At 44.6% G+C, this 16,445-nt stretch overlaps 1 pseudogene; it reads left to right on the forward strand.

The window, feature by feature from the left end:
- Positions 1–1,813: 1,813 nt before the first annotated feature.
- Positions 1,814–3,677, forward strand: LOC119376796 (uncharacterized; annotated as a pseudogene).
- Positions 3,678–16,445: the final 12,768 nt, after the last annotated feature.

The raw sequence follows: 16,445 nt of genomic DNA on the forward strand, positions 1-16,445 counted from the left end.
AAATTATGTTCCTCAATTCGTCACTGCGCTGAAATTGTCACGTGGCCATAAAAGCGATGTATATATGTAGGGCGGATTTTCAATAAAAAACCAGTTGCTAGAGCGCTTCCGTCTGTGTGTCCGTGTGTCTTCCTCTAGTCCGTGTCTACTAGCGCTACCCTTCCAAGTACTCATTCATTCGACGACCTCAGCCCCCAAAACAAGCGGGTTGTTGCAGAGGTGAGTGCCCTTTTGGACGATCACTGCGTTAGTGATGTCTTCTGGGAGGAACTATCGCACAGCTTTGCGAATCTTCCTCGGTTACGTTTCCTTCGCTCTTATCGGGGAACCATTTACAATACTACTGAAGTTGTCTGCACCCCGGGATCATCAAGAGGGGCACAAGTTTCTTTTGCGGCTGAACTGACAAAATGTATTCTTGATCTGTCCAAAGAAAAAAAAACACCATCTCCCGCTAAAGGGAACCGTGTGTGGATTCGAAGCAGCGGGGAGATGGTTAGCTCGAGCGAGAGATGGTGTAATTTTTTTTTCTTGCGTTCTCGAGCCTGTGCCTTTCTCTGGCGTAGAATCAGCACTGTCTTCGAGTCTCCCTCCAGCTCCTGCTGCGTGGAACTGCCGGCGTCCGAGGTATTTGACTCCCACAAAGTCGCAAGATCATGGGTGTCTGCGTCTTTGCAGTCCATGCCATTGGTGTCGTCGTGGGATTCTTCAGCTAGGGAAGGAGAGCACGAGCGCCCCACATCTAGAGCCACAGAAGCAGAGGCGGCCATCGGCCGCTCGTGCCACGTCAAGACGCCGGAGGCGTCGCTGCTGCCTACTCGCCGCAGGAGAGAATGAGGCGCGCGAGAGGCGGAAGCGTGAGGAGAGGAGAGAGGGGAGGGGACGCGCACTCGCCGGCGCATCACGTAAGGGGAGAGGCTGGGCCGCGGCTGCAGCGCGGGGGGGAGGAGAGGAGAGAAGGTGACCCAACACCTGCGTAAAGGAGGAGAGTGGGAGAGAGGGTTTGCGCAAGCGCAGTAAGGGTGGTCACGCCGCACACCACCGGATTAAACTCCGCCATAAGCTGCTTCGCATCTAAAAACGTCATTGAGAGCACTCGCCAAGCAGCACATCATTGTCAAAGTAGAAGGGGACCGGATGCAGAATTAGCAGACGTACCTCATGGACGTCTTTTTCGTTTGTTGTGATTCAGCGCGATCAAAATGTTCACTCTCACAAGCAACATCCACTGCTAGCTATCGCTGAAATCTAGGAGAGCTACTTTCCGATCAAAGAAACTTTTGCTAACCTGTTAAGAGAGATCAACAGTGTACCGCAGCTAAATGCACTTAACGTCTGCGGCGTTGACATTTCCCTGACAGTGTGTCTTGGGGCTGACCTGAAATTTCTCTTAGTAGTACTAGGTCTACAATCAGCATCATCATCATAACCTGTTAAGAGAGATCAACAGTGTGGAGTGGACACGGCAACAGGAGTGGACACGGCAACCAAGCCACGACAATGTCACCTAACGTACCCCTACTCGTGCAGGTTTTGACGGGATGCCTTTTTTCGTCGACCGGCTTATCGGTGTTTTGCACGGGCCAGTTTGATCTACGTCACACCTTTCATGCCTCGTTCAAGCTCGGCACGGGCATCGTTGCTGGTGATATCTTCGATACGCCAGTGGCGCCGCGGCTGCAGCCCGAGCATCATCTTTACTGCGCACACCTACGTGCATGATGACGTCACCAGTTCAGCCCGCCAGCTCCACGCCAGCGGGTATAAAAGGGACGCCTATTGCTTCAAGCGGCAATGGACACGGCAAGCGACGATGTCACCTAACGTACCCCTACTCGTGCAGGTTGGTGACTGGAAATATGGTTTCCGTAGTGACGACCCTTGCTTAATTGTGTTGCCGTGTCCACACGCCATTCTAAACCGCATAAGTGACTGTTTTGCGCTAGCGGGTCTGTTGCTTTCACTGTCGGGAGATATCGAGCAAAACCCTGGACCTATTACAGATGCAACGTTTAAGGAACTGCTAGAAACGCAAAAAACTACCTTGTCTAAAATTTCGCAAATGCAAGAGCAACAGGCCTCATCTGAGTCCGCCAGGATTCAAGTTCAGAACAGATTAATAACAATTGAGAAAAAATTAGAGTGCATAGATAACGTGGATGGTAGGCTGTTACAGCTTGAGAATGCAGTCGATAGGAGCCATACTGAACTGAGTGCTCTGTGCAGTAAGGTTGACGACCTAGAAAACCGCTCGAGACGAAACAACCTTATTATTAGAGGCGTAAAAGAAGGCCCTGAGAATGATGATGACTTACTGGAAAAAATAAATGACGATATATTTGGCTCCATTCTTAACCAGAAACTGAATTCTATAGAAAGAATACATAGACTGGGAAAGAAATTTCCTGGGAAAGACCGCCCTGTAATCCTTATACCCGTGCCACACGGGCACAAAAAATGACATTCGGTAGTGAAGGCATTCAGTTCCCGAATGACATTTTTTTCGGCGGAGCTGCTACACGCCCAAACTGAAAGACATTTGACTCGATGATGTCGATCGTAGCATCTTCGGTAGTGAGGAATTGTTGAGTAGTAATAAAAAAATTAACATGCGTTTACAAGCTTCATATACCTCCGAGAATAATTAAATGTAGAATTAAGCATATTACGCTGCCGTAAGCTTGAATTCGTTGCTTTGTTTCACGACGTTGCAGCTGACCGTAGCAACCTAAGCCAACACTAGTCAGATCCACAGCGTAAAAAGAAATTGGCGCCTGTCGCATCCAAAATACAGCGTTTGAAGCGCTTGTGTAAGTGATTAGTGTAAATAAAAGACGTGAAAACCTTATTTTTAGCTGAATAGGATGTCGCTTTATATAATTTAGGCATATCGCACTTCGTCAGCTGTGCCGTCGAGAGTATGCATTTCTCAGTTGAATGAGTTCTGGCGATGGCATTAGGTGACGAATGGCATTTGGGCGAATGCCATTTCGTTCGTCCGTGTGGCACCGTGCGAATGGCATTAAATCTGAAGGCATTAGGAGGCAAATGCCATTTTCTGTGCCCGTGTGGCACGGGTATTAACTACCGAGACAAAGTAAAGATATGGAAAAATTGTTTCAAGCTAAAAGGCACTCATATTAACATTAGTGAAGACTACTCAAAACGTGTTACTGAGATACGGAGAAACTTGTGGGTCTCAAGTGTAGAAGAAAGAAAGGAGCGAAAGTTAGACTGGTTTATGACAAAGTTCTCATCAACAATGTTTTGTACACCTGGAGTGATGATGCCAAGGAAAAGGTCAAGTGCAAAGCATCTGCTAAACCCAACCACCAATGACCTGAAAGACAAAAACAGGTTGACTTTAAGATCATCAACTTAATACTTGCAGCGTACTGAACAAAAGTCACTTAATTGAAAGTGTAACCTTGGAACATGATCCTGACATATTGGCAATCACCGAGACATGGTGGCACAGTGATGTAAATGATGTGGAAGTTACACCACCAGGTTACGTCTTAATAAGGAAGGACCGAGGCGGGAGAGGAGGCGGGGTAGCACTTATGATTGAAAGAGACATAAAGTATCAAACTTTGCCAGATGCTGGTGATATTGAAGCCGTATGGGTAAAGATTCGATTAAATGATCACCCTGTGTACATTGGAGTTATGTACAGACCCCCCTGTTCTCCGCTACGACTCTCACCGACTTAAGATGTTTTATGGATTCTAATATTGCACCAGGCGACAAAATAATTTTGCTTGGTGATTTCAATTACCAGGGCATTCAATAGGATTCACATGTATTATAGGAACCGAAATAACTCACTTTGAACATCTTTTGGACCTTGCATTTTGTTTTACACCTACTGCCAAATTGTGTCTAGCTACACAGGTGTTTTAACAGCTGTATCCTCTATTCTCGATCTTGTTTTATATCTTCGCTCCTGGAGGAAAATGTTTGAACATGTGATGTAATCGAGGGCATATCAGATCATCCGATGGTTATGTTTTTCTTAGATCTGGCGTCCGCCATGTTGCATAAGGATACAAAAATACAGTTCTGAACTTCGCGGCTGCTGATGACTTCTCTGTTTTAGAAAAACTTGAAAACACTTTCGTACTTTTTGTTCTCGTGCAAATTCAAATTGCAGTACAGATAGACTATGGGATTATTTCTCAAAGGTGGTCCAGGATGCATTCAATTGTATATTCCTCCAGACACGTCCAAAAAAAGATAAAAAAAGAAAAATCCTTGGCTAACGCGTGGCGTGATCCAGCCAAGAAGGCACTGAAGAAACGAAACGGAAAAGCTCACTCAAAGATCCTTGCCCTGAGGGAAAGGAACAATTCACACTATGAGCCATAAAATCAGACGTCTAGTTAAAAATTCCCAAAGATAATTTTTATAATGTTAAACTAAAAAATTTCTTGCACGAAGCACCCGAAAAGTTCTGGAGATACGTGAATCCAAACACAAAAACCTATCTTGATGCAGATAAAGAAAACTCACAAGCACGTGCTGAAAGTTTTAATGCCTTTTTTTCGTCAGTATTTACCCACGATGACAGACAAGTACCGACTTTTAATGAGGCTTCTGGCACACCTGCCATAGAAGGAATAACGATTAGTGAACAAGGAGTATTGAACCTGCTCCTTAAAATTGACAAAAAGTGCAGGACCTGACGAATACCAAATGAATTTTTATATAGTTACGCAGTTTGGGTTTCGAAGTACTTGACAATTATTTTCCAGTCCTGAATAAGTAGTGGTTGCTTTCCCACTGCTTGGAAGGTTGCTCAGGTCATACCGATATACAAAGGTGGTACTACTAACGACTGCAAAAATTTCCGTCCCATCTCGCTCACAAGCACTTGTTCCAAGATTCTCGAGCATATTGTCTCCAAGCATCTTTTGGCTTATCTAGATGTTCACAACATATACTCACAGCAACATGGATTTCGAAAAAGCCTATCTACTATTACTCAGCTTGTTGAAATTGTTCATGATCTCTCCTCTGAAATCAACTCGCAAGGTCAGGTTGACATAATACTCTTATATTTTTCAAAAGCTTTCGATAAGGTGTCCAATGCTAAACTGTTGTTAAAAATAAACACTATCTTTAAAAACCCAAACCTAACGCAGTGGTTTACCTCCTATTTCTTCAATCGCAAGCAGTACGTTCAAGTCAGCACGAAAAAAATCTGCCTTGCTAATGTTATTCTGGAGTTCCCCAATGCAGTGTCTTGGGCCCACTACTGTTTTTGATTTTTGTCAACGATTTACCTAAAGATATTGCGGTCCCCATAAGGTTTTTTTTGCAGACGATTGCGTAATGTATAAAACAGTCAAAGCTCCTACTGATCAATCAGAACTAAATATAAACCCCCCAAAAATACAAAACTGGTGCACCATTTGGCAGAGGCTCTAACGGCGCAAATCAGTAACTATGACCGCAATCAGGAAAAAAAACGCATTTCTAAATACGACGTACTCTATAAACGATCATGAGCTTGGCATAGTCGACCAACACAATATTTGGGTTACTCATAACTTCGATCTACGATGGAATTTGCATGTAGACACCGTTTGTGCTAAGGCTAACAAAGCATTGTGGAGACTTCGGAGAAATCTGCACCATGCCAGCCCGGAAATCAAATGCTTGGCTTACAAGGCTCTCGTACGGCCAATTATGGAGTACGCAAAGGTGGTATGGGATCCGTACACAACAAGTAATCGCACTAAGCTAGATAGAATACAAAGATGGTGTGCGATGAGGTTTATTTGGTGTAATGAGGGTCGCGACGAAAAGGGACCGTACGCTAACACAGTGCAAGGCTGGCAAAAAGGCGGCACAGGCTCTCGAGCAATCAGAACGCGGGTCGTTTCTCGTCCTCCTTCACAGGCGCATACTCGGTCGTGCATCTGCTCCACTACAGGTGTCACGTTTCATATTTAACAAATACCAGCGCTGCCACATCAACAACTCCGCTTTCCAAGCCTGGCCCACCTTGAACCACGAGAAACAAGTGCCGAGTATGAAGGTTTAAATTACTCTTTTTAATCATTAAAGAACAAGTAAAAATAGACAAATCGAAGTATATGTACATAAAAACTGGGGAAACGTCAAGGCACCTACATAACACATACGTACATCACCCTCACAGATCACAGAACGATTGTTTAAGTGCAGTTTCGTTCCGTGGGCGATCAATGAGTGGAAACAGGCTGCCGATAGTCCACTGTCTTATCGGAATGTGCACCTTCTTTCTTAAAAACCCTGAATGGACGTCGTGTATAACGATGTATCAGTTCATATTTTGCTTATTTTTCTGTCCTCAAGAGCAAAGTACTTTGCCTATTCTTGTAATTCATTGTTATGATAATAGAAGTTGTATAGGGAGTACCTACTTTTTGTATGTGTGTTGGTTTTTTTCCACCCCTGTTATAGCCCAAATGGGGCTGACAGTATAATAACATGAAAATGAAATCATTTTCATGAAATGAAATGATACCCTTGTCCTTTTTGCTTTGTAGGTCAAACTGACAGAGATAGTCTGATCTTCAAGCTCTTACTTTTAACAGACCACCAAAGCGTAGCGACTCTGTCAAACATGGTAGATGTGATAGGATGGCTCATGGAGTCCATAACAGTACCCATTTCCAGATAGAACAGCCTCCGCTCATCCCAGACATCCTGCACATGAATCTAAGAACCTACAACAGGCTTTTGGAATCTCTTATTTGGAATTTGAAGAATTTGACACTTGTGCTAGTGTTCGAGGTTTAGATGCTCCCAAAGACCAGCACGTTCTTGAATTTCCCCAGATCGTGAGGAGTTGCGTACTAAAAATAGACGTATGAAAAGACGAAAAGCAAGAAGTGACATTTTCGTCGCTGACAGGCAGTGATGTACATTTACTGCTTGATCGCCTCCCGGATATGACGCAGGGTAAACTGCAGCCGGACACAAAAACAGAGGTTATAAGTCTCTGGAAGATTCTCTACTCGCTTCTACGTGCTTCGCCACCGACATTTCAGGGAACCGTGGAAGACGAAGCACATATCTTTTGTACACTTTCGTTAAACGGGACAGACTACCCGAACGGGATATGGGCCAAAGCGCGTAACTCCATAATGCCCATTTAGCACACCACGCAATCTTGGAAACATGAATCCTTCATGAACCTTGGCTGTTTTTCAAGCCAAGGTCTTGAGAATAAGAACGATGTGCTGAAGCACATTCATCATGCCAGAACAAACAAGTGGAAACCCAGTGGCCGTGCAGTAAGACTTGAAAAGAGGCCGGAAGAGCACAGTGCGAGACGACATACCCGACTTATACGAAGCGTGACGTGGAGTACTGGCATGGAGGTGGTATCGTTGACTCCAGAAAAAAAGAGGCCAGGTTCCGCACCGGAAGGGTCAAGCACAAGTTAAGAAGGGGCGAGATTTGAAATCATGGCCGCCGGTGAACTGCGCACGGAGCTTGGTGCGTTAGGAGTGCGAACGACTTCAAAGAATTTGACAACGCTGAAAAAAATGCCTCAGCTGAACTGAAAGCGCCGGGACATAAAGAGAACCAATTAGCAACAGGATTCGCATTGCGTAAAACACGGTGTTTTTCTGTGGTCCTCAGTGTCTCAACAGTGTCTCCAGATTTCTTGTACTTTTCTTGTAACCAACAAGCACTTTCTGACTGTTATTTGTTCAAAAACTGCGCGAAACCTCTGCGCTATTGTTCAAGTTTTCGGCTTTCCAAAAAGTGTCAGGAGGTGTCACTTTCATGGTACGGAAAGCAATTATATGGTCCCATAAATCAGGGATGTTGCCTGAAGTCTCCATATGTTTCAGTTGTATATTCAGTGCCTCTAATGGAGGTTGACACAGATACAGCTCACGTAGAAACAACGTCGTGGCACTGTCGGGTGACATGCTTTTATGATGAAAAATATTGCATAAATGTCGATGTCAGATCTTTATTGGATTGTCTGAAGTTAGGATTCGGGCCGAAATGCTGAAAAAGTACGCCACCTAGATGGCACTGTATGTTTCTCAGAAGGTGTGACAATAGTTGTTGCCGTACAAGGTGAAATGTATATATTAAACTAGTATACTATACATTTCACCTTGTACGAAAATGATGTTAGCTTTCAAACTTGTTTTCACAGCTAAAAGATGACAAATGTCGTCTGCGTTGCCTAGTGTAACCATGTGTTGCTTAAAGGAGCACTGACACAAAAATTTTGCACCTTTTTTTTGTTGAAGTAGGTAGCTTATGACCCACTTATCACGACCGGAAACCTCGTTTGCGCAAGTGCGCGATGATTGTTTATTTAGAGACGTTTTTAGAGCGCCTAGTCTCAGTTTCGGTTTCAAAGAGTACCGAGCTAGGCATGAGCAGTTCCGGGGAAAGACCACAGCTGGCCACGTGACCACGCAAAACTGTGACGTGGACGGCACGCGCGAGAGCGTGTGGGAGCGGGCACCGCACTGGCAGCCCGCACAGCCAGCACACGCAAAGCCGCAGGCACGGATGAAGAAATGGCAGGGTGCGCAAGCGCAAGGCGCGTGCCAGCAACCAGCCAACACGAACTCGTGACGTAGTTGTGTTTACATTGCCCCCGCGTTGATGTCGTCCGCATCTCACTCAGTCGCGCGGCGTGCACTTGAATATTGATTATGAATGTGTTCTAGGCTATATTTGTCCTTGATATCTCGTAGATGTTGTGTATGTCTCCACATAGATCTATCTCGCTCATTATCTCGCCTTCGAAATTTTGTGTCAGTGCTCCTTTAAAGTAAAGAAGCGAAATCTTGAAGGGCTTGTTTTTAGTTTTTTTGTTAGAGACAATATTAATGAAAACTGACAGGCAATGATGCCAGGAAAAATATAGACGGTTTCGCTCTGTGTAAACAAACTGGAGTGTACCGAACGATCTGCCCAAGAGTTCCGGTGCGGCACTTCCGGTAATTTATTTTATGTGGTCCCGGCGGTGTTTGCCTGGTGTGTTTGAGTTTGTTGCTTGTTATTTCTGACGCATTTCTTCAGATGTGTTTAGAGCGATGGCTAGCGTCTACATGAAGGGACTCTACGACGACGCACGGGAGAGGTACACGCAGAAAATACAGTGGCAAGGAGAAGAGTCACAAGCAACACTATGGTTTACTAACGCGTACATTATTCATGAATAAAACTTGAGACACAACACGAATCAGACAATGACACAAGTAGCAGCAAGGAAACCAGACGAGCGCTGACTTCAAACTCGCTTGTACGCGCTCCTCGTTCTAAATAAAACTGACCGAAATAGCCGGGTCTCAAACCAAGGACTGATGCCATTGTGCAGACCACATAACCAGTGAAACAAAGAAGTGAGTTTCACGGTCGTGTACATCCATATTACCGGCGGTTTTACGTCCCAAGACGACGATATGATCATGAGGGACGTCATTGTGGAGGACTCCGGAAATTTCGAACATATGGTGTTCTTTAACGTGCACTGACATCGCACAGTGTACGGGCCTCTACCATTTCGCCTCCATCGAAATGAGACCGCCGCGGCCGGGATCGAACAGGCGGCTTTCGGGTGAGAACCCGAGCGCTGTAATCATTACACCACTGCGGGGATGGTCGTATACATGAATACAGTTATCAGTACACGTGGCATAGAATTGTTGCTTCTGAAACTAAATGCTGGTAAAGGCGGAGGACCTGACGGCTTGTCAACTTACTTTTTTAAAATTTGCGCACGACCTTTAGCTCGTTTTTTTTAAAATACTTTTTGAAAAATCTCTGGCGGAATCTTCCCTGCCCAGTGATTGGAAGATTGGTGCAGTGTTCCCATTCATAAAGCTGGTCCGCGAAGTTACGTGGGTAACTACCGTCCAATTTCTTTAACGTGTGTAGCATGCAAAGTGTTAGAGCATATTTTATATTCAAGTATTGTAGCACATATGAATGAGCATTCCCTATTTAATCCAGGCCAACATGGTTTTAGAAAGAATTTTTCTTGTATAACACAGTTAATTGAATTCACACATGATATCAGCAGTACTCTTGACAAGCGACTATCTATAGACTGTATCTTTTTGGATTTTAGGAAGGCGTTCGACACTGTGTCTCATTCTCTGTTAATTGAAAAATTGCATACCTACAAAATCCATACGCAAGTTAACGCCTGGATTGTCGAATACCTAAGAATGCGTAAACAATACGTAGTTGTTAACGGTTTTGAGTCGTCAAGAAGAGACGTCACTTCTGGTGTCCCTCAGGGCTCCGTTCTGGGTCCGCTTTTGTTTTTTATTTATAAATGACATTGGCGAAGGTGTTCTGTCACGTATGAGATTGTATGCTGATGACTGTGTGTTATATAGGCCTATTACTAGTGAAGATGACTGTCGTGCTTTGCAGTGTGATTTAAACCTTATGGTCAGTGGTGTCGCAAGTGGAATATGACTTTAAATCTAGATAAGACTGTTCTCATGTCATTTACCAGGAAAAAGAATTCACCTTCATTTCAGTATACTTTAGATGATATTCCATTGTCACAAGTGCATGAATATAAATATCTTGGTGTTTACTTTACCCCTGACTTAAAATGGCATCGTCATGTTGATCATGTAGTCGCAAGTGCTGGCAAGTCATTAGGGTTTCTATGGCGTAATGCAAAATGTTTTAGTATGGCTACTAAAGAACTGCTTTTCAAGACGTTTGTCAGATCGATTTTAGAATATGCATGTGAGGTGTGGGACCCACCGATGGTAGGTGACAGGGAACGTATAGAAAAAGTGCAAAATTTAGCTGCAAGGTTTGTGACTGGAAATTTACATTTACCTTTAGCGCTACCCAAGCGAAGGTGGGTCTTAAATGGGAGTTGCTAGAAAATCGCAGAAAAAAACTTCGTCTAAAGCTTTTTCATAAGATTTTTCACTCAAACATTGGCATTGATCGGCAACAATAATACTAGAACCTCATTATGTATCTACACGGAGCGATCATCCCCATAAAGTGCGTGAAATGTTTGCCATACTGAATCCTTCAGAATGTCGTTTTTCCCAAAAACAATATGGGAGTGGAATAGATTACCTGCTGCTGTAGTTAATGAAATATCAAATGATACGTTTTGTTCCTTGCTGACTTAGTGTTTTTATTAGTTCCCATTTTGCCTTTCTCTACATACTAGCTGTGTATGTAATTTATTTATTATTGTGGCTACTGTTTGTTTTCTAGTGTTTACATGTGATGTTGTATGAAACCGCTTATAATGTGTGCACCCCTCACTGTAATGCATCTGATGGCGCTGTGAGTATTGCGTAAATAAATAAATAAATATGACTGGTTTCATTAAGCTTTCAGGAACAGTTAGCAAAGAGGCGATGACGAGCTGCATAGCATGCCATGTACATATATAATGTACATTATTGCGGATGTAGAAGAACCGCCATTTGGGCGAGTTGGATTGCGCTAAACATGATGAGTGGTTTTCAGTGCAAACTACGAATACACAGAGAAGAAGAAGGAACACGAACACCGTGTTCGGTTTTCCTTCTTCTCTGTGTATTCGTTTTGCGCTAAAAACCACTCATCATATTTCGGATGTATTTTTATTATGTGCTATTTAAACGTAAAGAGCGTTGTTTAAATTAAAGCGTTTTATTTCAAATTCTTAAACTCAGAAAATGATTGAGCGCTAATCGCATCCCTGTAATCAATTTAGCCCTTTATTTCTGTTCTTTCTTGAGCTCTTAAAAAGATTGTCACTAGCAGTGAATATGGCACGACCTGTTGCTTTCACGCTATAGCGCAAAAAAAAAAAGAAAATGTAAAGTGGCGCCAGCAAATATCTGGGGGGCTATTTTGTAAGCGCCCTAACTAGAACGGGGGAGGAATGTAGCAAAAGGACGAGAGGGAGCCACACAGGCTATTCTGATGGTCAAGGCGTGAGAATAGTGACAACTAATTTGTATAGAACGAGCGAGGAGGCGTGGGAACGGGCTCAGGCGCCGTTCTATGTCCGGTCTATCGACAGAATATAAGCAAAACGGTCTCCGGACGACGTGGATTGGATTGAAACGTAAGCGCTTGAGCTCGGAGAATCGAAATAGTCTGTTTTGTGCCTGCCTTCCCTTACAAAAAAACTAACAGCCTATCTGCAGAAATTCTACAGACCACGAGTCACCCCTGATTCGGAATGCGGAAAGAAAAGTGACAGACTTTCTGTCACCCCTTGTCACCTCCCAGTAGGCAATTGGAACACCCTTTCTGCAGAAAGTCTGCATCTGCCAGGATGCAGCATGACGGCAGAATGTCTGCAGAACGTCTGCACGGCGTCTGCAGAATTTCTTCAGGATTTCTGCAGAATGTGTGCGGAGCTTTGTCGCGGGTGAAAAAAATAAATAAGAGCTGCCCTTTGCGTTAGCACCATGAGTCAAGTAACATGCATCATCCAGGGGTAGAATACCATACATACACCCACCAACACACGACCACAGCGTACACACAACAACAGCAAAGTAAATACCGCACGCTCGCGCTTCACAACCTAACACCGACCACCCGGTATATATAGCCATCGTATCTCGACCTGCCATTCAGTGCCGGTGGGAAAATTCTTACGCTTCAAATTTTTAAATTTACACGTTCACAGAATGCATGTAAATTTATGCTGGATGTTAGGTAGCCACAAAACACACAGATCTGTTAATCTACACCCGCCAAATGTGCAACGCTATTTTAATTAGCGAATTCCAATTACCAACTGGCAGGCTGTCGCATGGTGCTCCAGAAAAGCTGCAGCCTTTCTGCAGAAATTCTACAGACCATGAACAACCCAGGTCCAGAGCACGTGAAGACAAGTGACAGACTTTCTGTCCCCCTGTCAGTGTGTGACTGAAAGGTGAAATCCATTGAATCATTATTATCAAATGTGTCATGGTCCAGAATATATAGATACATACAATATATTATATACATCCACATGCACGCACTCTGGGCGCTCAATATCAGGAAGGTCTGCTTGCCGTCTCCTAGGGTCTGCAGAAAATCTGCAGACTAGGTCTATTGGGGGTGACTGGTGGGTGACTGAAAGGTGAAATCCATTTAATCATTATTATTAAATCTGTCATGGTCCAGAATATATACATACATACATATATTATATACATCCACACACACACACACTCTGGGCGCTCATTATCAGAAAAGTCTGTTTGCCGTCTCCTAGGGGTCTGCAGAAAATCTGCAGACTAGGTCTACATAGGGGTGACTGGTGGGTGACTGAAAGGTGAAATCCATTTAATATTATTAAATCTGTCATGGTCCAGAATATATACATACATACATATATATTATATACATCCACACACCACACTGGGCGCTCATTATCAGAAAAGTCTGTTTGCCGTCTGCTAGGGGTCTGCAGAAAATCTGCAGACTAGGTCTATATGGGGGTGACTGGTGGGTGACTGAAAGGTGAAGTCCATTTAATCATTATTATCAAATGTGTCATGATCCAGAATATATAGATACATACACATATATTATATACATCCACACGCACGCACTCTGGGCGCTCATTATCAGAAAGGTCTGCTTGCCGTCTGCTAGGGTCTGCAGAAAATCTGCAGACTAGGTCTATATGGGGGTGACTGGTGGGTGACTGAAAGGTGAAGTCCATTTAATCATTATTATCAAATGTGTCATGATCCAGAATATATAGATACATACACAATATTATATACATCCACACGCACGCACTCTGGGCGCTCATTATCAGAAAGGTCTGCTTGCCGTCTGCTAGGGGTCTGCAGATAATCTGCAGGCTAGGTCTATATGGGGGTGACTGGTGGGTGACTGAAAGGTGAAATTCATCTATAAATTATTATGAAATGTGTCATGGTCCAGAATGTACATACATACATATATATTATATACATCCACATACACACACTCTGGGCGCACATTATCAGAAAAGTCTGCTCGGGGTCTGCAGAAAATCTGCAGACCAGGTCTGCAGAAAGGTCAAGTCTACAGGGAGGTGACTGGGTGACTGGGTGGTGGACTCATAGGTGACAGACAGGTGAAACCAATTTTTGTAAGGGTTACCCTCATCCCGCGCCGAAAATCACCACCGAACAACTAATCAAACTGCGACACCATCTAGTGTCCACTCAAGAAATTAACACAAATAAATTGTTAAAGTTATCACGCTCCGCAATCTCAAGCTTTGAAGAACAATGCCTGTAAATATTGATGTCGAGCTGTATTAATTCTATATTTCTTCCATGCGTTGAAAGCATTTCTGAATTCCCTCAGCTCGCCCATTGGAGGTTTGCTCCCTCTAGTCTTTTTCGTCGATCCCTCCCCCGTTCTTGTGAGAGCGCATACAAAATAGCCGTCCAGGGACGTCAAATCAGCCTCTGCATGTTTTCAAACCGTCATCACCATCTCATGGGCTGATATTATTTTCTTGCAATTAGCTTTTTAGGTTACGATAACGGCAGCGACGAAAGGACGTCCTTAATCACTGCAAGAAACCCGTAAGGGCCGACGACTTCACAATCGGACGAAATATATGGAAAAGGACGGGAGGCCAACTGACTCGTGTGCACGCATTCATTGCAAAAGAACTGCTTATTCACAGTCTAGAAGCCAGCCGACCGCTCGTCGCACGCCTTGCGCTTATCAGTCAGCGATCACGGTTCGCTCTTGGTGGCGTTAGTCGATGTCGTGCTGCTTTTCTTTTTTATATGTATTGTCATTTTGTCTGCCGCGCGGCATGCGCCATCGCACCACTTTTGAAAGTTGAAGGTGTGTACACCAAGTGGGTGTGAAAAACGGTGAATTAAAAGCGATGTCCCGAATTCCTGGCCATGGTTTGGCTCTCGTGGGTAGAAATGTGCGGCAATGTGCTAAGCAAGGTAGCCACACATTTTGCCGCAAAGGATTTCACGTGGATATAGCAGCGTGAAAAAGAAAAAAAATATACTAATTTTAAAATTTTCATTTTTCAGTAATCTCTCGGGCAACCTCTTAATGTAAATGGCATGACTGGTTTATTTCTTGCGCGTCGTCACTTCACTTTTGTTTTTAACGTTTAGGATAGGACAAGCTGTTATGTTGTTGCTGTCATCAGCCTGGACGGTTTGATGTAGCGCCACAAGATGGCGTTCTTATCGCTTTTATAATCACTGAAATAAACGTGCTGCTGGCCGCATACGTCAGTCAGCATTCGGACTGAGCCTCATGTGTGCGCTGTCTCGGGAGAACATGACAACTGGCCTACGAGAGATAAAATGTGCGAGTTGGGCTCGGCAGAAAGCACCCGCGCCTGGATTCAACAAGAATGTCGTCCGTGGGCAGACTGGAAGCGTTAGACGCAAGCACAAGTGAGTGGCCGGAATATCACGAGCGTGTTTTGCTTTACTTCGCTGCGAACGAGGTGGCCGAGGATAAAGAGAAGGCGGTATTCCTGACAAGCTGCGGCACAGCAACGTACTCGTTGGTACAAAACCTACTGTCGCCTACAAAACCGACTGATGCGACACTTGCAGCTATCTTCGCGGCCCTCGGTGCACACTTCAGGCCCAAAGTTTCCGAAGTGGTCGCAAGTTTAAAGTTTTTTTCGAGGAAAAGGCACGAAGGCGAGGCCGTTAGTGACTACGTAGCTGCACTTAACAAGCTAGTAGATGATTGCAACTTTGGCGCAGTGCGTGAGCGAATGATGCGCGACCAGATTGTCTGCGGGATTAACGACTCCGGAATGCAGACTCGCCTTTTGGAAAGTGCAGAATTGAACCGGGAAATGGCGAAAAATATGGTCATGGCGATAGAAACGGCAAGAAGAGACTCGCACATGCTAGGCGCCCGTCCGTTTCTACAGATATGGTACAGTCGGCAAACTTTGTAGAGCGGCCAGCAAGAGAGATGACGGAGCTGAGGTGCGCCCGGTGCAGTGGCAAACACCAGACGACGCGCTGCCGACACCGATACACCACCTGCTTCAATTGCGGTCAACAGGGCCACCTCGCAAGGGTTTGCAAGACAGCTGCGTCTAACGGAAGGAATGGGACGGGCTCCCGCTCCGTGCACAACATGAATGAACTTTCCGAAACAGAGTCGGGACAAGGTGAGGAATACACCTTGTGGTCTCTTCGTGCTACCGGACCGGAACCCATGAAAATTGAAGCTCTTGTCAATAACGTGCCAATAGTGATGGAAGTGGACACGGGGCCAGTGTTCGATAATAAGCGACGCGAAATTAACGCCCTTTTCACAGGAGAGCGTTGGAACATACTGACGTGGACTCAAAAGCTATTCTGGGGAGCTGTCGGCAGTATTGGAAAAAATGTCGGCCACAGTAAAAGTCGGCACGCAGGAGGCAACTTTGCCGTTATTAGTTGTGAGCGGAGCGTGCTCGACACTTTTCGGAAGGGACTGGATGG

This window comes from Rhipicephalus sanguineus, unplaced genomic scaffold (genome assembly GCF_013339695.2).
Source record: "Rhipicephalus sanguineus isolate Rsan-2018 unplaced genomic scaffold, BIME_Rsan_1.4 Seq225, whole genome shotgun sequence".
Classification (NCBI taxonomy): Eukaryota; Metazoa; Arthropoda; class Arachnida; order Ixodida; family Ixodidae; genus Rhipicephalus; species Rhipicephalus sanguineus.